Source organism: Podarcis vaucheri, assembly GCF_965113315.1.
Source record: "Podarcis vaucheri genome assembly, chromosome: 15".
NCBI lineage: Eukaryota > Metazoa > Chordata > Lepidosauria > Squamata > Lacertidae > Podarcis > Podarcis vaucheri.
In genome coordinates, this window is record NC_138753.1 from 43481047 (window position 1) to 43506500 (window position 25454).

Consider the following 25454-nt stretch of genomic DNA (forward strand, 5'->3'; position numbering starts at 1 on the left):
ACAGCAACATGGTTTATACCCTGCTGTTGCCAGTTCCTGTTTTCACTCCTGCCCTGGCTTCCACACTCCCTGCTCCTTGCTCCAGTTGCTTCTCCTGTTCCTATTCCTGTTCCTGTTCCTGCATTCCAGCCTCATCGAGTTTCCATCCTCCATAGAACTGCTACCATTGTTAACATCCGTACCCTGGTCCTGGCGTGTTAGGTCTGGACTGCTGCCGCCTATGACCTGGACTGTGACAGTAGCCCACATCCAACTCCCATTATCCCTGAACATTGGAGACTCTTAGTTAAACTGTAAGATTCACGCCCCCAAGATGATGTGAGGTCATCCACTCTGATGTCTTTAAAAGAGGATTAGAAACATCAATAGAGGATAAAATTATAACTCCCATCAGCCTCAGGCAGCAGAACCAATGGTCAGGGAAGATGAGAAGTGATGAAGTAACTTCTGGGAGCTACCCCTGCATGATTTGTCCAAATGCTGCCTGAGTCTTGCCCAAACCTGGCCACATGGAAGTCTGCCAGTTACAGATGTGCCTCCTCCTCATAATTCTTAATAGGAAGTGCTCAGACTCAGTGACCTAACCCCTCACCACACATGCACCACCTGCCCCCAGACATGGGCTGGGAATTATAAGATGTGTTTACTGGGGGCGGGGGAGAGAAGGTAGATTTTAAATGCAGATAAAGGCTTTTGCAGTAAATGTTGGCACTCTGGCTTGCTGTGAGCAGCACCTTTCAGGATGGCTTGATGACCATAGAGGCAGTAACATCACGCTCTGACATTACAACTTGGCCTCCTAGAAATCAACGGTCTGCATGTATCCAGTCGTTGGCTTGCAGCTATCATAGCCCTGTTTTGATTTGCCAAGCTCTTACTTCTTCCTTTCTCCTCCCACTGACAGCATTAAGGTTCCCTCATCAATTCAGGGTTTCCAAATGTTACCCTTCGCTTTAGGGATGAGCATGCTCAGTGGTGGCTGGGGCCCCTTGGGACTGGTGGGGTGGAAGGCAGAGAGCCCAGGAGTTGGTGGAGCCAGGGTCAGTGACAATTAATTCTAGCCTTGCCCCCATCCTCCTCCCTCCTGGCGAAGGGGAAGCAGAGACTGAGGAAAAGGAAGCTGACAGACAGTGCCTTCCTCTGGATGTAAGAAGGAGGGCAGGCAGGTGATGGCTGGCTGGTGGAGACTGAAGTTGGTGGGGCAGCACCTCCCTTGCCCATATGGTCCAGCCTCCACTGTGTGCCGTAGGAATGTGGCTGTAATCACAACTATTGGGGGGTGGGTTGTGGGGTTTGTTTGTTCTTGTTTCTATTATGTATTTTGTGTTTTTATTTTGTATTTTTATGCTGTGAACAGCCCTGGGATCTTTGGATGAAGGGGGTGGTATACAAAGATGGTTGGATGGTGCCATTACGCCTTGTTTCAGCAACTTCTGCAGCCAAGCTGGTGCCAAATGTTCTGCCCTGCTTCCCCCTGGACCACATCAGCAAGGCAGAGAGGGTGATCTTCTTATCCAGACAGCCCAGGACAGCCAGACACTCTGCCCAGGCTTGCGCCCCGGGAGATCATTTCAATACTTCTAACTCAGCAATTTGACTTCATCCCCAGAGACACACTCCATGTCATATGCTCTGCATGTAGAAGTTAGGAATAAGCAAACCTAGGAAGCTGCCTTATACTGAGTCAGACCATTGGTCCATCTAACTCAGTATTATCTTCAATGGAAGTTGCTCCATTAGTGTAAATAGAGCACTGCTCTATCAGTCTCAGTCTGCCTTCAGCCAGCACCACATGTCAGCTTTCTTATTTACAAACAGCCTAGGGGATGACACTGGCCATCCACTTCCTCCCCCTTAACCCTTGTAAAATTCAGCAGGTTGGGGACAACACTAGATGGCATTGACTCCATCTGCCATTGGGTCCAGCTCCACCTCCTGTTGCCCTCACTGCCCTCCACCTTACCAGTTCCAGTGGGCACAAATCTGTTAACTAGAGAGTCAGTGTGTTGTAGTGCTGAACTGGAATCTGGGAGACGTGGGTTCAAATTGCCAATCAGCTATGAAACTTGTTGGGTGACTTTGGACCAATAGCACACTCCCTCTCTCTCAGCAGATTTTAAGGATACAATTGGGAAAAGGGATAATCATGTCTGCCACCTTGAGTTAATTGGAGGAAAGGTGGGCTGTATCAATGGAATAATAAAGCAATAACTGCCAAATAAATAGCATAGCGTCTCTTTTTTGAACCACTCTGGGTTGCAAGTGCAACTGAGGGCAGTAAAAGGTCCTTTGAGACTAACTGTTAAGAACTCTAAGATATGCTGTCTGACATATGAAAGAGGCTCATGAAAGCAATCAGATGCTTCCTGAAGCAATGTACCCATTGGAGATGAGCTGTTAGCACAGGAAGTAAAGATATTCCTGGTGATGCCAAACATAGGCAAGGCCTCCATGCATCCTTAATATCCTCTCAGAAAGATTCCTATGCATTTGTGACATTATCTAATTAGAGGGGTTGGATGCTTGGCAGAAGTATCTGGAGCCTAGGCTTCTTGAGCTGATAATTAGGTTTAAGAACAACTGAGAGGCTGAGCCACCCTATTTATCATTCATTGTTGGCAAAGCTGCAATATTTTCCGGGGGAACTGAGCAGTCATTTAGGAATGCAAGCCATTTTGCAGGGGAAGCTAATTCAAGATAACCACCTTCCATCACTGAAATTATAGGGTGAACCTTCTAGCATTCCTCTTGATGGGTCCTCAACATCCCCACCTGCATGCATTTTAAACTTCAGTTTTGTTGGTATGCCCTGCAAGGCAAACTTTAAAAACTTGGTATCTGAAATTCACAAGCCGTTCACTCACAACTCACCTGAATAGGAACCATGTGACCTTTTGGTGGCTGAATTGGAGAGGCAGAGGTTTTTCAGAGCCTGATCCACTAGCCTGCTTTGCAAGGTAAAAGGGGTATAACATGTTTGGCACCCAGAAGATCCCAAGTTAAATCTCCCACATATCAACAAAGGGCTGACAAAGACCTTGTCTGCAACCCAGAGAGACACTGCCCGTCAGTGTGGATGATACAGATCAACTAGGTGGAATAACAAGCTAAATGGATCAATGGCCTGACTCAAGATAAGGCAGCTTCCATTGTCCTATGACTCTGTGCAGCAGCAATGTTGTAAGCCAGCAAGCCATGGCAGAACACCCAGGATATTTTTTAAATGTAGCAAAATAAGCAGAATGGCCCAAGTGCACTAGACCACTTGCATTAAGCAAATTATCATGCAAGTCAGAGATGATCAGAGAAGGGTTGCATTGCAGACAAAAAGACAAATGAGCACTAAGCACAAGAGATGTGGTGAGCAATCTGGGGGAAACAAGGAGGCTCCAAAATATTTAACCCTGAGCCCTGCCATCCTATAATGGCCAGTTGCCAACTGAATGCTCTGCACTTTTGAAAATACTACAGCTGCACTAACTACTCAACAATTTTATTTGGGGGTGGGTAGGAACTTTCAATAGAGAAAAATCTCTCCACATGCACTTGTACACGCAAAAGGCCCAGCTCCTGTGAATATAGACCATCTCAGGTACTGTTTAACACAGTTATTTCCCATGGTAACTCCTGGTCACCACTACCCTGGGATTCCACTGCTGCTTCCTCCTTCCTGGATTAGTCACATGAAAGGTGCCTGGTATGGGTAAAATCCAACCATCTCGTCCTCTGGCTTCGAGAACACTATCGGTTGGATAGTGTTCTCGAAGCTACCAGCATGAGTTTGACCAAACTGTGGGAGGCAGTGGAAGACAGAAGTGCCTGGCGTGCTCTGGTCCATGGGGTCACGAAGAGTTGGACACAACTAAACAACTAAACAAAAACAATAGGTAAAATGGATAGAGAAATGGCCTCTCGGCGCTAGAACTCACAGACATCCATTTTAGCTGAACGTTGGAAGATTCAGGACAAATAAAAGACTGTATTTCTTCATGGCAGATTTAAATTATGGCACTCACTTCCACATGGAGATCACTTCCACATGATGTTGTGGTGGCCACGAACATGGATGGCTTTAAAGGAGGATAAGACAAATTCATGGAGGATAAGGCATGATAGTTCTCCTCCACCTCCACTGTCAGAGGCAGTCTGCTTCCAATTGCCAGAAGGAAGAGGGCTCTTGTGGGCAGGTCCTTCTGGTGGGCATCAAGTTGGCCAGTATGAGAACAGAATGTTGCACTGTATGTGTCACTGGCCTGATCCAGCAGGACTCTTCTTATGTTTCTATGAGATAGCAGCTCAGTTAGAAATCACACAGCGATATGACACCATGTAATCAGTGTGGTTTGACTGTAAAACAAGCTTGCTGAGGGCAATGTAAAGGAATTAGAGCCAAAGCAAAGAGTCCTTTTTCAACCATTCATTAGATGGGTGGAGGTGAAACCAAACCATCCCCCCAAAAAATAGGGAGGGGGAGAAATTTATCTAAATTTTTGGAGGGGTGACTGCCATTTACCTTACTTAACCTTACAAACTGGCCAAAGATTTTTTTCCCCCTTCTTTGCTTTTTTAACTTCAAAAGACTCACTCAGCACCTCCTAGAATGCTTTGAGCCATTCTGGGAAGCATGGCTGATAGGAAGAACATACACCACTCTCCCCAGTTTGCTAAAAGCTATACTTCCTGGTAAGATAAATGGCAACCCCCTTCAGATCATTTTGGAGGAAGGCAGCAGAAAATCAGCCCCTGTTTTTATAGGAAGAGAAAAAATTAAGTAAACCAGGGGTGGAAATTCAGCCCAGCTTTTATAGGAGTAAGCAAACAATTTCATAAAGGGTACTAGAAAAAAATAACCATTTTGGCATTGCTAAAACTTTAGTGGAAAATTGTGAGTAGTGAGCTCTAGAAGATATTGGGGGGCTTAAAATGATGGATAACGGGCAGCTGTCTTCCTGTATTGCCTATAGAAATTGGCAAGTCATCCTTTACTACAAACATTTATTGCCGTGTATAGCTCCCTGTGCTCATTAGTCTCATAAACACACCCTGTGTGACATATTTATGATACATGCTCAATAATTTATCAAAGAATCTTTAATAGGACGTGCAGCCACAATCCTTTATAGCCCCAAAGTCCTCCTGGAATACATTGCACAAGTTAGTGCTCCATCAGAGAGAGAGCTTATAAAGATTGCTTTTGTTCCTTTGGCCATTAGAAAGGGGAGTTATAAATTTGATTTTCAACTCTAACAGTTTATTGAATGGGGTGCAGTGGGGATTGGACAAACCTTTCAGGGAAAAGCTTCTACAACATCTTGTAAATAGTCTTTGTTGAGTTGACCTTTTTCTTTTTCAGCAAAGGACAAGGAAACATTTATATACCATTCCTAATCTTAATCTAGGTTCCTAAAGTATTCATGTCTCAAATGATGGAAATCTTTAAAAGACTTTTGTTTTCAAAAATGGCAAAATGTGTAAAGATGGAGGAAACATAGAATGGTTTCCATCCATTCATGACCCAGTACTGGATTTTTCATTTGTTGACCCTCACTCCTGGGTTTACTTCCTCTCAGATTGTGCATCAGTATTTAAATGAAGTCTAAAAATAGCCCCAGGATGCTAAAAATAACCATCACCAATGACGGAAATGCCACTTAATTAGCAAGAAGCTGCTGAGCCAGTGACTTGATTCTGTTGATAACTTGAGGGTCTTTGGGTTCTTAGGGCAATAACAATTCAAATACAGCTCTTGTTACAATACTGGGCCTCTAGGGGATTTGAAAGGTACCTAAGGGAATTTGGAGAACAGAGCCTTCAGGAAGGAATAACGATGTGTGTGTGTGTGTGTGTGTGTTTCACTTTAGCTGTACCTAGAAGTGTTTAAACCTCGCTTTGCATTTCCCATGTCTTTAATTAGAACATTAATTACCAAGCTAAATTCAAGGTGCTGGCACTGGTATACAAAGCCCTATACAGCATGGGACCAGAATATCTAAAAGATCATCTCATATTTTGTTTTTGATATACGGTGAACACTGTTCACAAAAAACTTATTAGGCACAATTGCACAGACAAGTTTGAATATTACAAGAAATGCACACTACATATATGGAAATATGGCAAGGTGAACTTAAGAATGGAAAAACAAGAAGCTGAAATGCCCATTCCTAGGAAAGAGTAGTAGCCTCATGCCTCATTGCAGGGAAGGATATAGCCAATCTCTCCCCTCTCATTCATTCCCTATACTCCCAAGCTCCCTGGGATTCTGGCGGGGAAGAGAAGGTTCTAGTAAAAATCCTGAACTTAGTATTAAATTTTATTTACATTTTAAAATGCAGGGAAAGATACATGCTACATAATTAAGATAGGCCCTCAGTAAGTCTGGTACATGGCCTAATCCTGAAGCCTGTTCTACAAGGAGCTCTCCATGGTCCTGACTCAGCTGCCAAACTTGCATTTCGCTGTACTTTGCCAGCACATTCTAAGGAAATGGGCCAGATATGCCTAATCTGGGATGTCCCGGGGTGCATAAGGTCCGGGCCTTCCCCATCTCTCCCTGTGCTTCATCATTGCCCACTCCATCTCTTGGGACTTGTCAGGCCAGCTGTAGGCCAGTGTTGAAGCTCTCCAGTGAGCTCAGGTAGCTGCAATCACACCACACCCTGCATTCTTCTTCTGTTCTGTGGTGCAGTACAGTGCAACGAAGCGAAAAACAAGCAGGATGTAGGGCAAGGCAGGGTTCAGGCTTGATACAAGACTCAGGCTGGGCTAGGTGTTCCCCAGAGCTCTGAAGTTCCTTCAGCAAGGAACAAGAGGAAACTGATGTCAGTGCCACATCCTCAGAAAGGCAAGTTGGGGGGGGGGACTTGCTTCACAGGTTCATCTGATAGCAGTACCTATGGGGCTAGCTCTGATGACCTTCCCTTTTAGGTTTGGAGTCCTCACCTCCGTCTTGCAACAAAGGGAAATCCAGCTCCTGCCGCCTACAGCCTCACTGTCAGGAACTGGTTGGACACAGAGGAATGGTGGGAGGAACCAACTGGGGAACCCCCAAGGGAAAAAGCTCAGAGTCTGGGAATTGGCGGTGGGACAATGATGAGTGGTAAGAGGGAGAAGACTGGGGGAGGTGTCCAAAGCTGAAGATGTTACAGGGCTTAGTGAGCAGGAAGAGTCTGTGGCAGAGAGAAGTCCTGAATCAGAAGCTGAAGCAGGAAAGGAGGGCAGCCAAGAGGCAGAGAGAAATCTGTCTGATGAAGAGTCATGGATGTCTCCCTCTCCTGCTGTGACAAACTCCACTCTCCCCCCCCCCCGTCTCCCATAACCAGAAGTGGCATGAAGTGGGAGGAGCAAAGACAGGCATCCAGACACAGTCTCAGATTGCTTAGAAAAACCCTACAATGCAGCCACATCAATGAAAAATAAATAAAAATAAATGGCAGCACCACACACTATGAAACTTTTCTTCATCCACAATGCCACTCAATGATGGAGCTTTTAGTGCCCTGCATTGTAGGGAAACTCAAACCAACAGAAACATAGTAGCAGAGGTCTGGGCAGGCATTATGGGAAGCAGCAGTCCCCAGCAGCTGCCCATGTATGCACAATAGTGATGCCAGACCTGGTCCAAAGCCATTCATGTAAGTTTTCATCAGCTGGAGAGCACTGCCTCTTCATTAAAGTCAAACTTTTTGCTAAATTGAAGCTTTCTAGTCAAACAGCTCACAACATTGGGGAAAGACCATAGCTCAATAGTAGAGTCCCTTCTTCGCATGTAGAAGGTTCCATGTTCAATCCCTGGCATTCCCAGGTAGGACTGGGAGAGACCCCGGTCTGAAATTGTGTAGAGTTGCTGCCAGTCAGATATGCTGGTTGTTTTCCGTAATAATAAACATTGCTATTGAGTCAGTATAGACAACACACTGGATGGCCCATAGATCTGGCTCTGGAGAAGGCAGCTCCCTATGTTGCTATGTTTCAGCCTTCATTTACTGTACAGTGGTACCTCGGGTTACATATGCTTCAGGTTACATACGCTTCAGGTTACAGACTCCACTAACCCAGAAATAGTACCTCGGGTTAAGAACTTTGCTTCAGGATGAGAGCAGAAATCGTGCTCCGGCGGTGCAGCAGCAGCAGGAGGCCCCATTGGCTAAAGTGGTGCTTCAGGTTAAGAACAGTTTCAGGTTAAGAACGGACCTCCGGAATGAATTAAGTACTTAACCCGAGGTACCACTGTACCTACTTTTAATTTCTTTTATTCCTATTGATCACAATTAAATGCTATCAAACTGGCTTCAGGATCTCTTCTGCTCAGCTGTATGTCTTCACGCCACCGCCGCTGGCACCCCCATCTCTGCATTTTGCAAAGAGCAACATTTTCCCTTTTGCTCAGAGGACACACTATGTTCTACAGGCAGATTAAACATTTATAAATGCCACTATTTTTTATGATTTTCTCAGAAAACACAACAGCTTTGAATTTGCTCCATGACTTGGTTAATGGGCATGCATCCTGCATGCAACCCAAATATCCCTGCTAATCAAAAGCAGGAATCAGAGAGGAGGAGGAGGAGGAGGAGGAGGAGGAGGAGGAGGAGGAGGAGGAGAACACACTAGAAAAGACCTTCCCTTTCTAAGGAACATCCCCAAAGGCAAAAACATCAGTTACATGCAAGTCCCAAACACATGAAAGCTTGTGTGTGGAGAAGAAGCCACTGGGTTTCCCCCCCAAGAACAATCCAAGTCTAGCAAACACCAAATGGGAACGATCAGTTCACATGCCCTTTAACAGGCTTTAACTTCTCTCTCTCTAACCTCTCTCTCTGTGTGTGTGTGTGTGTGTTTGTGTGTGTCCCCCACTCCACCCTATTTGGCATCTTCACTTTCCCTTCTGTGCTCGGGCACTAGTGATAGGCAAATCTGCCACAGACTTCCAGAAAGAATGATGAGAGAGAATGGTTATCAGATGTCCACTGGATTTCCTACAAAATAGCCCATTCTCCAGACTGGCACTGAAACTGGGGACCTGATGGATGTCAAGTGGAGAGCCAGCTCTGGTCAAACAGGGAGGAACCCAGCTACACTAGGGTAAAATGCCAGCTCACTCAAAGGAGTGAATTTGGCAATGGAGCTCTCACACTTCACTCTCTGTGCTGCCAAGACTGCTTGCATACACAGGGACTGGTTCTACCTCCACTTTTGGAGGCTGCGTGTCTCTGTCTAGCACTTGCTGGTAATCACAGGTGTGGAGAGTTGCTATTGCACACAGGTCTTGTTTGTGGGCTTCCCATAGGTTCACCACTGTGAGAACAGGTTGCTGGACAAAACAGGCTTTTGCCTGACCCAGCAGGGCCCTTATCTTCTTGCGACTGACTGACCTGAACTTTGCTCCTCCTAAGGACACACATCACAGGAGCTGTAGGTAAAACTGCAGCCAGTCATCCCAGAAGGAGTCAGGTGATCTGTGAATCCAAAAGGGGCCCTGAAGGCCTCCTAGAAGAACTCTCTTATCTCTCCCTTGTTTTCCTGCTCTGGAGGCTGACTATTAGCCCAGCTTAGACTAAGGGTTGACAATGTGGTGCTTGCAACTGCCAGTGGGCCCAGCAGACCTCCTATGGTCACCATGAAAGGTCTTAGTAGATAGCTCTTCGAAAATCCAGTGTGAAAATGTGTATTTGCTCTTTCTGATCAGCTCTTGTGTGCACTGGGTCAGTCTCTCCTAGACTGATCTCTCTCTCTCTCTCTCTCTCTCTCTCTCACACACACACACACACACACACACACACACACACACCCCAAATATGGCAACATTTCATGGGATGCCAGAAGTGGACAGTCACCCTTCTTTCCATTCTGAACAGAGGATAAGTCAAAGAGCTCCTCTCTGTGAGGGTCTGTATAACAGGATAGTTTCTGCACACACTCATACACCCCTCTCTATCCTCTCTGGTGAAGGGTGTGACCTGGGGAGGGTCCTGAAGGGCCACATTTGGCCCCTATGCCAGAGGCTTCCCACTCCTGTGCTAGAGAATCTTTGCCACCCCCCAGCTGCACAGGAGCTGGCTCTGACAGCGGTTGCAAATGCTGGCGTCATTACATTAAAAACCACTAAAGGTGCATTTTCATCTGCATCTGAAGAGGTACAGTCTGAGTAATTCACCCTTTAGAAAGGCTATTTTCCCCAGGGATAACTAGATTTAGCCATCCTAAATCTGGGAACATACAGGGTAGTGTTTGCATCATGGACTGCTTATTGAATCTGGGCAGTGACACACCAGCATCAATCTATTAGCTATGAGTTTAGCTAGGCGACTGTGGACAGAAGCCATCAAATCAATGGCTTAAAGGAAAGAGGACGACATTCACTGTTGCTGATTAAAAATGAAAACAGAAAGTGGGAGAGGGGGGAGCAGCTCTCTTGGACTCCTGGTCCCCAGGCTAAGAAAGAGTAGTTCATTCCTTTGGGTGAGCTGCATTCAACATGCAGTTCAGGACTTGAGTGTTAGATTCCTCTCCGGTCACTGCAGGTGAAGTAAAGAGAGGAAAGGGGAAAGGGGACGAGGGATCTGTTACTCCAAAACCTCTTATACTGTAGATAGGCCCTTATAGACAGGCCCTGTTACCATGACCAGAGAGTTGCATGGGGGTAAATACCACTCTGTAATGTTCTCGTCTCTTACATTTTTCTTACCTGTTGAGCAGATGTGACAGAAATCACTAGAAAAACTGGATTTCAACATTGAGAATCAAAATGAAACTGTTTGGTTGTCAAAAGAAAGGCATAGACTTTGTACAGATGAGGGTTCTCTGTAGACAAGCAAGGATATCACTTGTTGTTGTTGTTTAGTCGTTTAGTCGTGTCCGACTCTTCGTAATCCCCTGGACCAGAGCACGCCAGGCACTCCTGTCTTCCACTGCCTCCCACAGTTTGGTCAAACTCATGCTGGTAGCTTCGAGAACACTTTCCCACCATCTCGTCCTCCATCGTCCCCTTCTCCTTGTGCCCTCCATCTTTCCCAACATCAGGGTCTCTTCCATGGAGTCTTCTCTTCTCATGAGGTGGCCAAAGTATTGGAGCCTCAGCTTCAGGATCTGTCCTTCCAGTGAGCACTCAGGGCTGATTTCCTTAAGAATGGAGAGGTTGGATCTTCTTGCAGTCCATGGGACTCTCCAGAGTCTCCTCCAGCACCATAATTCAAAAGCATCAATTCTTTGGCGATCAGCCTTCTTGATGGTCCAGCTCTCACTTCTATACATCACTAAGGATATCACTTAGGTGTCAATTAAAAAGGATGGTTTACAAATGGAAGCTCATTTTAGATGTCCTGACAGATCATGACATACAATGCAAAATATTTGGTCACTAATAATAATAATAATAATAATAATAATAATAATAATAATTTATTATTTATATGCTGCCCATCTGACTGGGTTGCCACTCTGGGCAGCTCCCAACAATTTTTTTTTAGTAAAAACACAATACAGTGGTACCTCAGGTTACATACGCTTCAGGTTACAGACTCCGCTAACCCAGAAATAGTGCTTCAGGTTAAGAACTTTGCTTCAGGATGAGAACAGAAATCGTGCTCCGGCGGCGCGGCGGCAGTGAGAGGCTCCATTAGCTAAAGTGGTGCTTCAGGTTAAGTACAGTTTCAGGTTAAGAACGGACCTCCGGAACAAATTAAGTTCTTAACCTGCGGTACCACTGTACAACATCACTGAAAGACCCTCAAGTCAAAGGGCTTTCTAAGAGAGATAATCCACATATGGTTTACCATCTACATTCAGTCATGATCTTTCAGAATTTTCCTGCCAAGTCTTCTCACAAGTTTTTTAAAAGAAGTCCCCACAGACATTTGCCAGCATTTTAACTCACATTTTCCCTAATATAAACATTTTTAAATGCAGTTTTGCTTTATACACATTTCTGCAAGCAATTTCCTTAATATAATGGATGTTATGCTCTTTTTACTGGTATATGCAATTGTTGTTGTTCTCCTCTGCCATCCTTCCTCCCAAAGCAGTCCAGCGTAGCAAGCAACAAAAAACAATTCATTTTGAAAAATGTAAACATTTAAAGCACATTTTTCTACACTTTTGTGTTGGAGAACTGCATTTCATAATTCAGAGAAATGAACATTTTGATAGACAGCTGCATCTCTGTATCATGTATTAGGTCAATTCACAATAAATTGGAAACTGAACTGAAAGTCTCTCCCTTCCCTAGTGCTGACCACAATTCAGGAGAAAATTTACCCATGCTAACCCTCCTTAAGGTCAGAAGTACACCTTGGCTTCGCATCCTTCTATTTCATTTTTTGCAATGGAAAATTTTGTAAGCTGCCAAGAACTACCCTCCCAAACTCCAAATTTTGTGCAACTGGTGTCCAACTTGGCTGGTCTCAGGTCCACCAAGCTCAGAAAACCACAGAGTTTTTGCTATGTTCTTTCTCCACATACTTCTATCCCATTGTATGGTGACTCTCAGCCCCTTGAACACTGAGGAACAAAAAGATGTACTTAAAAAAATGCAGGACATTATCACAATTTCCTAACAAATGGTTGACTCTCGGTTCCTCTCAGGTAAAGGGACAGAGCATCTGCTGTGCGTGCAGAAGGCTGTAGGCTCCATCTCTGTCATCTACAGACAGTGGCACCGCATCCTTTATTGGCATTCAGGGTGTGCACGCACACATGGACCAGGCAGGAGCAGGGGCTGGGTGTGGAGTGTGAACAAACCCCGCCACCCAAGACAATCAGGGGGCCTCTCGCTCTAGGGGGGCTATGACCCACTCCTCCAGGATCTGCTTTCCTATCACCAAATACATTCTTTCTGTGGCTCCTCTGTGGGGCTCAGGAGCCCAGTTAGGTCACCCCTTGCCTGCAGAGCCAGCAGCCCCTCACCCCTTTTCAAACACCCTCCCTTGTGGAGCGTTCCCTCAGCCTCCTTGCCACTCCCCTTCCTTGAGAGTCCTCCGGGCAGCAGCCAACACCACCCCTGGACTCTGAGCCCCCCCCAGCCGCCTCCCAAGGGCCTGGGAAGAGGATGCCTGCAGACATAGTGGCCCAACAGAAACTGGTCCAAGGTGAATGTGAGCAAGCACAAGAAAGGCCAGCATGGCACCTGCCTGCCTGCCTGCCCAGCCTCCCACATGTCTGTCCATTCCCAACAGCAAGGGCTGGTGGACTGGCTGGCTGGGCTCCAAGGTTGCCTCACCTCCTGGCAACCAGACCCCCCTGGCCAGCCCCAGAAGCACCATTTGCCTGGGAGCTTGTAGCCAGAGCTGCTGCAACAAACAGCTGCGCTAGCACCCCTAGAAAACCACTGGCCTAGAGGGCCTTTCAGGAGCTGAATCTGTGGCCAGAGTAAAATAGAGTAAGAAATACTGGGGGAGTCACATGGGGGCTTTGGAGATTCAAACATCTCATGAAGGAGACATTTAATAATCAAATTTGTTTCACTAGGATGTCTTCATTTGTTTAGATATTGCTGATTCCAGCAGGATTACCAAGGCTTTTGTTAATAGAAAAGAAATAGGGCAGGATTAAAAGAAAAATCATACCCACTGAAAATTAGTAACTTAAATATCAATCTTTCTGAAATTTCCCCCATAAGGTAGAATTGGGCAAGACAGACCATATGGTACGGTAGTTGTTGTTATAATTAGTAATAGCAGTAGTAGTATCTCGGTGCAACAAACTTCTTCTTAAGAGTTGAGTCCTTTCTCATGTTGCTGTTGTTTAGTCGTTTAGTCGTGTCCGACTCTTCATCACCCCATGGACCAGAGCACACCAGGCACTCCTGTCTTCCACTGCCTCCCGCAGTTTGGTCAGACTCATGTTTGTAGCTTCGAGAACACTGTCCAACCATCTCGTCCTCTGTCGTCCCCTTCTTCTGGAGCCCTCAATCGATTTCATTGGGAAATGCAAGAAAGCAAAGTGGCTGTCCAACGAGGCCTTACAAATAGCGGGGGAGAGAAGGCAAGCAAAATGCGAGGGAGATAGTGAAAGATACAGGAAATTGAATGCAGATTTCCTTTCTCATAAGGAAGGCTTATTAACCAATGCTGTTCCCAGTTTCAATGTCACTGGCTTTTATCTTGAATCAAACTCAAAGATTTCTGCTCCCAAGGAACATCTGTGAGATATTAAGAGAATCGGAAAGGGCTTCAATAAGGCATAGGTCAGCAGGCAGAGCAGCAGGCAGTCACCACTACCTAATATAAGCAAGGCTTTTCTCCTGCTTTCTGTCACCTGAGCTTCCAATGGCATCCATGATGCCATGTCAGGAAACATTCATACATGATCATATCTCCTGACCACAGTTATAAAACACGTTGGAGCAACAGTTCCAGAAAGTCTGCATTCGCTTTGTATGCTTTGTGTTGTTCTGGTGTGGACCAAAGCGTGATGTGAAAAGCCATTGCAGAAACAGAATTGCCAATTATACTGTTTCATTTTAGGTTCCACCTCACTTTGGCGCCAAGTGTTTTGGCTGACTTGGCGCTGTGGTGACAGCAACCAATGTTAGCATTCACGAGAGCTATCTCGAGGACACAGCAAAACAGTCACTGAACTCAATGGGAGGTTGGCTGAACAGAAAAGCTTTCTGGTTTCAAAGATTCTCGGGTGGAATCCAAGTTATTTTAAGTCTATAAACATCAAATGACCCCTTTGCATTCTCCATGTGATCCAGATGTTGGCACATCTGGTCAGTGACTCAACTACAGAGGGAAAATCCCGTCTGTGGCATGTACAGCCAGTCTCCCTTCACTCTAGCTTTCTGCAACATATTTGGAGAGACATTTATGCAATGAGGAAACTGGCCAAAACAGATCACACTCACCCCTGTCTCCTCCAAGAATGGCTTCAGCCAACAGACATTTGAGTCAACTCAGAAGAAGGCAATCTCAGACCCTCCAAGTGTCCCAATTTTCCAGGGACAGCCCGATTTACAGAAACCATCCTGGTTTTTTGTTGGATCCTGGAATGTCATGCTTTTCCTCAGGACATCCCTATTTTCATTGAAGAAATGTTGGGTATGGAGTTATGTGACCACCGAGCCAAGGAGATAAGTAACTATATAACCTTTAGAAGACATCTGAAGGCAACCCTGTATAGGAACATGTTAATGTTTAAGGTTTTACTATGTTTTTATATATGTTGGAAACTGTCCAGAGTGACTGGGGCAAACCAGTCTTATGGGTAGAGTATAAATAATAAAATTATTATTATGAAATAGGACATCCCTATTTTCATCAGAGAAATGTTGGAGGATATACAATCTGGCAGAAGTAGTCTCCCCCTTCAAAATAATGGCAAAAGTACATTCCTGCCAGGAATACTGGAGACCAAAGTTCTCTAATTACCAATGACCAACTTCTGAAATATTTTTGTACCTTGGGACCAAATTTGTCCACATGACCAACTCTTTCACATCTGAAGTAGAAGGTGGAAGCCTTACTTTAAAAATAAAAGGAACACGCAGCCTAGCAGTTTTGATTTCTCCCAAGAAGCGAAGAATTAAATTCAGTTCTCATTTAAAGGCAAATCTATGAAATCTGCATTTTCTGCAACAGTATGTCTGGAATTCCCTATATATCTGGAATACTGTAGTCAGAAGCAGTGTCTGGATGGAAATCACTAAAATGTCTGGGGAAACAAGTTGGCAGTGTTGTTTTTGGCGATTTCCCTTAAAAATAGCTCAAAAACTTCTGTTTTTGGCGAATTTGCCAAAAACGCTCAACAGCTTTTCTGCCCAGATTTTCACTATTTGGAATATGGCAGCCCTAACAGCATGAGAAGGGAATTGCAGTCTTCCTTCAAAATTCACACATAGTCAAATTTTGCAATCCAACCAATGTTTACAAGGATGCAGATTGTCAGGGAATGGTCTGAAGACGAGGACTGGGCAATGCATTCTATGGCAGACCAGCTTCTCTCTGATGGAGAGATGGGGGGGGGAGAGTGCCCCACTTTGTCCACAACGTGTTCAGAAGCAGAGAGAGAGACAGAAGCTGAGCAGTTTAGAGATGAGTTACCCAGCTACGAGATCATGACAAGGGAACCAGAAGGAAGGGGGCAGCTAGTTGAGACGTCACTTGAGAGTAGGGGGGGACCCCCCTCACCATGGACTTGGCAGTCTGAACATATCAGAGAGCAAAGGAGTCGGGGGAGGGAGGAACTTCCCGTTGGAACTTAAAATGCTGAAGGAGCATTTAGAAGGAGGATTTAGAGCAGCCAACTGCCCTCCTTGCGGAGAGCTGTGTATTTGTGCTTGCAACATGATTCTGTAATAAAAGGATTATAAATATATCAACTGCTCATTAATTCTTATCTGTGAAGTTATGGAAGGGAGAGGAGGACTCTCCACGCCTGACACATATATAAGGAGAAAGTTCATATTAAAAATTATATTGGTTACTGCAATCCAGGTGGTTGGACTAGATGACCCTGGAAGTCCCTTCCAACTCTACAATTCTATGATTCTATGATTATATATATTAGTGGAGATACCACACAAAAAGGTATTACATTAAGGAAAATTGTTTGCTTGAAAATTCCCTGAAATGTGTAAAACAGCAATGCAAAAAATATGTCAAAACAGCATACAAAAAATGTAGGAGAAATACTGGTGAATTTTTGTGAGTTTTTTATTTTTTTATTTTTAAGGACATTGCTTCAGAGATGTGGAGAACTGAATTTAAGCCGGGGGAAAAGAGAAGTGAAACTGACATATCCTTCCATTCCTACTCCCAAGGAACACCACACTTCTCCCCACCCCAGTCTGTTGCTTTAGTTAGATAAAAGAAATTGTGTGAAAAGGGGCATCTATGGAAATGTGTGTGTTTAACTTACTCTTCTGTTACCTTGTTTGGCTCCTAAGTAAGAAACCTAGGCTACTGTTGCACAAATGTTCACACACTTTTGGAAATCCCTCCCACCCACCCTCCCCTCCAAAATGTGAAATGGTTCTTTCTGCACAAAAGGTTGGTGCAAATATCAGATTTACATTGGGGAAGTAAGTGGACAAGCAAGTTTTAGGGTGGGTTTTTTCCCCAAATGGACACTGGCAGAGAGAGGATTGCTCAGCATTTGTGAGAAACCTCAAAATGTGTAAAGCCTCTGAAATAGCAGCACTTCCTGTGATTCACTGGTGTCAACTGCCCACTGATTTAGCTCACAGTTGGTGTTTTCTCAAGCTTTTCAAAATCATGCTACTAAATTTGTCAGAAGGGGATATATTGTGTGCTCAGCCTGCCAAACTCCCACGCTCCAAAAAAACCTACATCCAAGCTGATGATCACAGTGCCAAACTGCATTGCAAGCTTTGATTCACTAACATTGCAAACCTATGTGTCTCCTGAAATATAAGTCCCACCAAGCTCAAAGGGCCTCTTGGCCAGATAAGTGGGCATGGGATTGCAGCTGGAGAACCCATGGACTTCCAGATGTTGTTGAACTTCAGTTCTCAACAGCTCTAGCCAACCTGGTCAATGGTCAGAGATGATGGGAGTTGTAGTTCAGCCACAGGTCCCCCAGCCCCGGTCTCCCCTATGATTTGAGGGAAAATATAGTGCCCTTCACAAGTGCTGCAGTTTGAATTTTTTAACATTTATATATTTAACATTCCAACTAGCAGGCCCTCAAAGCAGTTTACAACATTTTAGCGTCATAATTTGCCTTCTGTTAAAACATACTCTTCCCAATCCGTTGTTCTCACTGGGGCTCCAGTGGCTTTGCTGTAACCTTAACTCTCTTCAACATCTATGAACCTAAAGATCCTGCTTGAGAACAGTATTTTCATGGTAATGTCTTGCCAGAATCTATACAGTAGTTTCTTACAAGTAAAACATTATCTTCCTACTGCAGGTAGGACAGCCTGTCAGCTAGGACAGCACCTCCACCTGATAGTGGACAGGATCTCGTTTGATTATGATGGCATTCAGGAGGAGGGGATTCCTGCACACAGAACTATGTGTGTCACACAAGTGTGGGGACACTGTCCCATCCCGATGGATTTAAGAAGGCATCACTTTCTGTTCTGCTCTGTACTCATCACATGCAGCACTACTTCTGTTCCCCTGCAGTTCACCTTTTCTCAAAACCTACATTATTCGTCTTGCTGTCTACTGTGGTGAAATGATGTAACTTGTGTAATCTAAGTACGTAATTAATTGTGTACATTATATAATGATGTCTTCATTACATTATTCCACTCCATTCATTTCAGTCCAAAGGAAACGCAATACAGTTGAGGGGGCATAATGAATTACGTCTCATTTGTCGACTGAAAGCAACAGCATCAAATACTATTCACATTCACTAAATTGATTTCCACTCTGGACATGGGACAAATAAGCAAACAATGACAATTCCTGCTTCTCTGACACCACTATCCATTGCCAGTGTTGAACTCAAATTCAACTTCTAGTTCAATTGCAATGGCTGGTTGCAGTATCTATCTATCATCTGGCTGTGAGGGGTGGGGCAGAAGCCTGGCCAGCCATCAAGGAGGCTCCCTTTGGCTGGGCCCTCAGATGCACTGAGTGCTTGGCCAGCCCCAACTGAGGAGGAAGACAGAGTACACAGCAAGAAGTTAGAGAATTTTCTTGAATTTGTGCCTGGTGTGTCCTGCAAGTGCAGAGGAAGTTTTGCTAAAAGGGTGATATTTGGCTGTGATTTCTGGAAGACCTGCTCCCTGCTTTGCAGGCATTTCCCCACCTGACTGATTCCTGCTACAAAAGCTGGGGCTGCCAAGACTCTTGGGCTGGGGTGTTGGTTGGGGGGTTGATACTGTTGGGTTTCTGTATCTTTGAGTTTTAGATGATGTTGTGGTTTATGTGGAAATTTTTCAGTTTGGTTGTGTATTTTTTAATGTTCTGTTTATTGTTTATCACTACATTTGTTATGTTATAGTTATTTATTTTCTCAGGTGCCTTGAGCATGGTTTGAACTCTGGAAAAGCAGCATACAAATAAAATTATGTATGTGTCTCTCTTCCATTCTACTCAGCTTCTGTACCTGAAAGAGGTGACAAGGATGCCATCTTGTCCATTGCCTCAAGCAGCCAAATGTCTTGGGTTGTCCCCAGTTTCAGGAGAACATAGCAGAGCGCAGAAAGAAAGGCAATCCTGCAGGAGTCCCTGAGGTCACCCCACCTGTATTCCATTAACTTCTTTAGCTTTAATCCTGGGGACTCATTTTGTAAAGAAAGGAGGCATATATTTGCAATTTCACTGGGTGAGGAAGGACATTTCAACTCATGCTATCTTTGTGAATGTTTTATAATGGAGATACGGTATTCTTGCCCTTTGTTTTCCCCAAACAGTCATAGTTTTTTCACCAACAGCTGGACTTTGCGTGATCTGCTTTTTATAAAGGTCACATTTCCTTGATGCCTGCCCTGCCCTTGGGGAGTACGTGAGGAGTCACAGTATTGTTCTGCAATCACAGACCCATTCTGAAAAGTTCAAATCAATTTTAGCAGTGAACTAACCTGCAGCAACCGTCAACACAACAGCTGCCTTTGAGTGCCTGGTTTGATGGATGCAGATTGTCAAGGTGCAAAATAAGCATTTACTGTAAGATCAACATATTCTTGTTTTTAAATTGCAAGCAGATGATCATTTTCATGGACAAAAGGAAGAGTCTTGAAATACATTTGCATTGTGCAAACTAGCCAGCTATTATCAAACTTTGCAGGCATCACTAGCTGGCACATGTGAGAGACTGTAGCATTCAATGCATAAATGAATGGATAAAGCAGGGGTCTGCAACCCGCGGCTCCGGAGCCGCATGTGGCTCTTTTACACCTTTGCCACGGCTCCGGGGGGGGATACTAGCGAGTGGAGGAGGCGCATTGTGCGCCCCAACACTCCCCACTGTGGCGGGCGCTGTACTGGCTGTGACGTCGCATGGGGGCGGTGCGTGCATTAGTCACGCACCGTCCCGACGTCACCTTCCTGCCCGCCCGTTACATTGTAAGGGGTATATATGCTGGTCACTGCATTGAAAGGGGGCATGTACGCTGGTCACTGTTTTGAAGGGGAGTGAAGAACACACACACACACACACACACACACACAGACAAAGGTAACTTGTTAATTTAACGTTTATTTCTATGAGGAGGAGTAATTCTGAGGGGTCAAACAAAGAAATAATAAAAAGTGACAAAAAAGTTATTTTTATAATGACGAGTTTTGCGGCTCCCAGTTTTTTTTTCTTCGGAAATGGGTCCAAGTGGCTCTTTTTGTCTTAAAGGTTGCAGACCCCTGGGATAAACTAAGAGTTATATGCATGTAGGGTTGGGGCTGGTGGATAACTATTTCCTGTTTGAAAATTGTGCAGTATAGATTAAGGTGGGGGCCTTTTCAGCCCAAGGGCTGCATTCCATTCTGGGCAAGATTCTGGGGGCCACATGCCAAGTGTGGGTGGGGCCACAAGCAAAAGTAGACAGATCAACAAATGTGGATTTTACATTTGTACAGTAGGCTAGCTTCAACACACACACACACACACACACACACACACACACCTCTATCGTCCATTCAGCCACACAAGAAGCTTACTCTCAAAGAATGGCTTGTGTTTCAGTTTGTGTTTTGTTTTGAACAGTGCAAATTTGGGAGGTTCACCTTTACATGTTTTGATGATCCTGAACAATTTAGTATCATCAGCAAACTTGACCACCTCACTGCTCTCTCCTAACTGTAGATCATTTGTGAACAATTCAAAAAGCACGTGTTCCAATATCAATCCTTGGGTGATTCCACTTTCTCCATTTGGAGAAATTCTCTGTTTGTTCCTACTCTTTGCTTCTTGCTACTTAACCAATTCCTGATCCCCAGGAAGACCTCTCCTCTTCTTCCTTGACTGCTAAGCTTATTCAGGTGTCTTGGGTGAGGGACTTTGTTAAAATTTTAGAAAGTCCCACTACACTATGTCAACTGTATCACTTGTTGACACTCTAAAATAACAGATTCAAGAGGCAGGACTTGCTCTTGCAGAAGTCATGCTGGTTCTGCTGCAGTGAGGCATGTTCTCCTCTGTTGGTTTATAGTGCTTACATGTGAGCAGCCCAAAAAGGGCTATGATGGAGCAACTTTCTGGAGCCAATCAGAATGTGGGCAATGCATCTGCCCTCACTCTGATGGGCATGTTGTGAAAACATAATGGTGGTTGTCAACCCCCAGCAGTGCAGCCCCTTCCAGGCCAGGGAAGCAGGTGGCAAGGGTGGAAAAGATAAGCTGGGTGGTTCCAGGGAATCTCTCTGCCTCCAGTCCCCATCATCTGAAATGAAAGCTTTCACACGAACTTTTAGTCTGGCCCTTAGCTTTAACCACTGGGATTTACATCAGTCTCTCAATCACTTAAAATGGAATCATGGAACAGTGATCCTGAGAAAATCTAGACTTTCAGGTTCAGTGACACTTTAAAGCAGTGGTGGCTGTTTTCTTTTCCCTAGTCAATTTTATGGAATCATTTCCCTCATGCCAGGACTTAATTCATTCCAAATGACCACATTATGCCTGTTGCAGTTCAAACAAAGGATTTAAATACACAATTTTCTGTAAGGCTAGTGATCCTATGTCTCAGCTCTGAAGACCACCATATCCTTCCTCTACCTCCCCACCTTCCGTCAACTCAGCAGCAGGAATAAAAAATAATAAATGGTATAGAAGCAATCTATTCAGAACAAAAGGCTAAACTTATAGTGAACAATGTGGTGACAGAAGAGTTTAAGATTGAAAAAGGGACACGACAGGGGTGCCCCTTATCCCCCCTTTTATTTATTTCAGTCCTGGAGGTGCTGCTCAATTTGATTAGGAAGGACCAGTTGGTGGAAGGAATACAGGTCGGAGCGAAACAATATAAACTGAAAGCTTTTGCGGATGATTTGGTTTTAACATTACAGGAGCCAGAATCTAGTACAAAAAGAGCTTTAGAACTAATTAATGAGTTTGGTCGGGTGGCGGGATTTAAGCTGAACAAACAAAAAACTAAGGTTTTGGGAAAGAACTTGACACCTTCAGAAATAGAGGGGTTTCAGAAAGAAACGGAGTTAAATGTGGTTAAAAAGGTGAAATACCTGGGGGTCAATTTGTCTGGTAAAAACTTGAACTTATTTAAAGACAATGATGAGAAATGCTGGACAGAAGTCAAAAAAGATTTAGAAATTTGGTCAAGACTAAAACTTTCCTTGTTGGGAAGAATAGCGGCTGTAAAGATGAATGTATTGCCAAGGATGTTGTTTCTGTTTCAAACCCTACAGATTGTGGACAGAGTGGAATGCTTTGGAAAGTGGCAGAAGGATATCTTGAAGTTTGTCTGGCAGGGCAAAAAACCCAGGATAAAATTTAAAATATTAACAGATGCGAAAGAAAGAGGGGGATTTGCCCTGCCGGACTTAGGGTTATATTATGAAGCTGCATCTTTCTGCTGGTTGAAAGATTGGTTTTTATTAGAAAACACTGATGTCCTAGATCTGGAAGGGTTTAACAATGCTTTTGGATGGCATGCATATCTGTGGTACGACAAGGTAAAGGTTCATAAATTGTTTAAGAACCATATTGTCAGGAGAGCCTTATTTATTGTCTGGACTAAATATAAGGATTTGTTCGAAAATAAAACACCGAGGTGGCTTTCACCAATAGAGGCAAAGGCCACAAAAAGACTTAATATGGAGGGTAGCTGGGCAAAATACTGCGAAATAATAGAAAAAAATGGAGATAACTGGAGATTGCAGAGTTTGGATAAACTAAAAGACAAGGTACGAGACTGGTTACATTATGCCCAAATTCAAGAGATTTTTAAAAAGGATAAAAAAGTCGGTTTCCAGGTGGAGAAATCGAAACTAGAGACAGAATTACTTGAACCAAAGGCTAAAGTGCTTTCTAGAATGTATAACTTGCTGCTTAAATGGAACACACAGGATGAGACAGTTAAATCAGCCATGATAAAATGGGCTCAAGACATTGGGCACAACATTATGTCTGAAGACTGGGAAAGGTTATGCACCACCGGCTTAAAGTTCACGGCATGTAGTGCCTTAAAAGAAAACATTATGAAAATGACATATAGGTGGTACATGACCCCAGTCAAACTCGCAAAGATATACCACTTGTCTGATAATAAATGTTGGAAATGTAAGGAAGCTGAAGGAACGTTCTTTCACCTCTGGTGGACATGCCCGAGGGTGAAGGCCTTCTGGGAAATGATTTATAACGAATTAAAAAAGGTATTTAAATATACCTTCCACAAGAAACCAGAGGCCTTCCTCCTGGGCATAGTCGGCCAGAGAGTGATAAAGAAGGATAGAACCTTTTTTTTATATGCAACTACAGCAGCGAGGATTCTTATTGCCAAACACTGGAAATCACAGGAGCTACCCACGCTGGAAGAGTGGCATACGCAACTGATGGACTACATGGAATTGGCTGAAATGACTGGCAGAATCCGAGATCTGGGTGAAGAAACAATAGAAGAGGACTGGAAGAAATTTAAGGACTATTTACAAAAACATTATAAGTTGTATGAATGCTGAGAATTTGTTAAGTTTTTACGAAGAATCAGCTTTAGCAAATAAATTTGAAAATGAAGGAAATTAAGTTATAATTATGAAAAGACTAAAGTTTAGAGTAAAATCTTTTTAGGATTGATGAAAATATAAAAAGTAATGTAACAATAAATATTCTAAACCTAAAGTATAAATAATTGAAAGTACAAAAAACGCATGAAACAAGGGGATAATTTGCTGTTATTTTATTGTAATGAATGCAGAGGGTGGAAGATGTGGGGAAGTCCAGTAGATGAGGAAAAAATGTTTTGGAAAGATGAATATTCTTTTTTCTAACTTCTTTCTTTTCTTTCTGTAAAAATGCTTTTGTTGTGCTATTGATGACGTTATATTTGAATTTGATACCTGGAAAAAAGCAAATAAAAATATGATTAAACAAAAAATAATAGCATGGGATGCTCTTAAATATATTAAGAATGCTTTAAGGAACTATTTTTCAATCACTGATCAATGAATCAGTGAAACTTTGTGAACCTACTTCCAGCCAAGCATATGCCAGGTTCTTTTGTTTTCTTATTCCATTTGCATGTTTGTTTGTTTGTGTGTGTGTGTGTGTGTGTGTGTGTGTGTGTGTGTGTTTTGTTCAAGACTGCATTTCATTTAACCATAAAGATTACATTTGTTTTGTTAATTGTTTAGATAAAGCTTTTTTCTCTTTTCACTTCATTTAGCATTTGCACTCGATGTTTTTAATCTTCAATTTGCAATGCATGTACAGTGGTACCTCGGGTTACAGATGCTTCAGGTTACAGATGCTTCAGGTTACAGACTCCACTAACCCAGAAATAGTACCTCGGGTTAAGAACTTTGCTTCAGGATGAGAACAGAAATTGTACGGCGGCAGCAGGAGGCCCCATTAGCTAAAGTGGTACCTCAGGTTAAGAACAGTTTCAGGTTAAGAACGGACCTCGGGAACAAATTAAGTTCTTAACCCAAGGTACCACTGTAATGCCTCCTGGGTTTCTTTTGGGCGGGGGATAGGACAGCTGCCAAGTGTAGGGATGAGGAAGAAATTCAGCTCAGTTTGCATTTTACTGCAAATCTTCCTAATTTGCTCTTCTCATATATTAAGGGAAAGTGTAAATAAAAAGAATACACTAGTGAAAATAACATACAAAAATGCATTTTATAAGGGAAATTTCTTGAAAAGATGCATACTAGGAGAAATGTGCAAATTTTTGTGAGGACATTTTTTTCAACGACTACAAAGAGCAAACTGATGCAGAAACATGGTCAAGTGAACTTAAAATTAGAAAAACTGGATGCTCAGAAAAATGGAATTTGACAGATTCATCCATCCCTATCAGGAGGTGATGAAGGTGTGGAGGTCCATACATCAATAGAAACTCTGGATGCCTTAAGGCTGTCAGTGTTTTGTGGGATGGATTTGACGTTTCAGGTGGATGAAAGCACTCTGTTGCCTTACCAAATTCACTTGGGGGGGGGGGAAGAAACAGACATTTTTGCTGTTGGGAAAGGGACAGGTATATGTATTGAAAAGTGTGGGGTGAACAAATGATTAATAGTGAGATTTGCATGTACAGTGGTACCAGCAAATCAGGATGGAAGCTCAATAAAGACCTGATGCAATCTAGCCTACACAGAGGCTTTCTGCAAGCAAATCAGGATGAATACTCAGTAAGCAGATCATCTGGTGGATGTGGAAGCATGAGAGGAGGAAATTGCATGGAAGATGGTTAGGTATGGGGGGTGGGGTTTCATTTGGTTCATATCTTAGGGCAAACCCACCTAATCTGCACTTTCCAAAAACCATCTGTGTACCAAAATAGAGCTCTCCTTTAAAATTCACCCTTCCCTGAATTATGCAGTTCTCCAACCAAACAATTTGTACAAAAATGCTTATGGCTATCAGGCA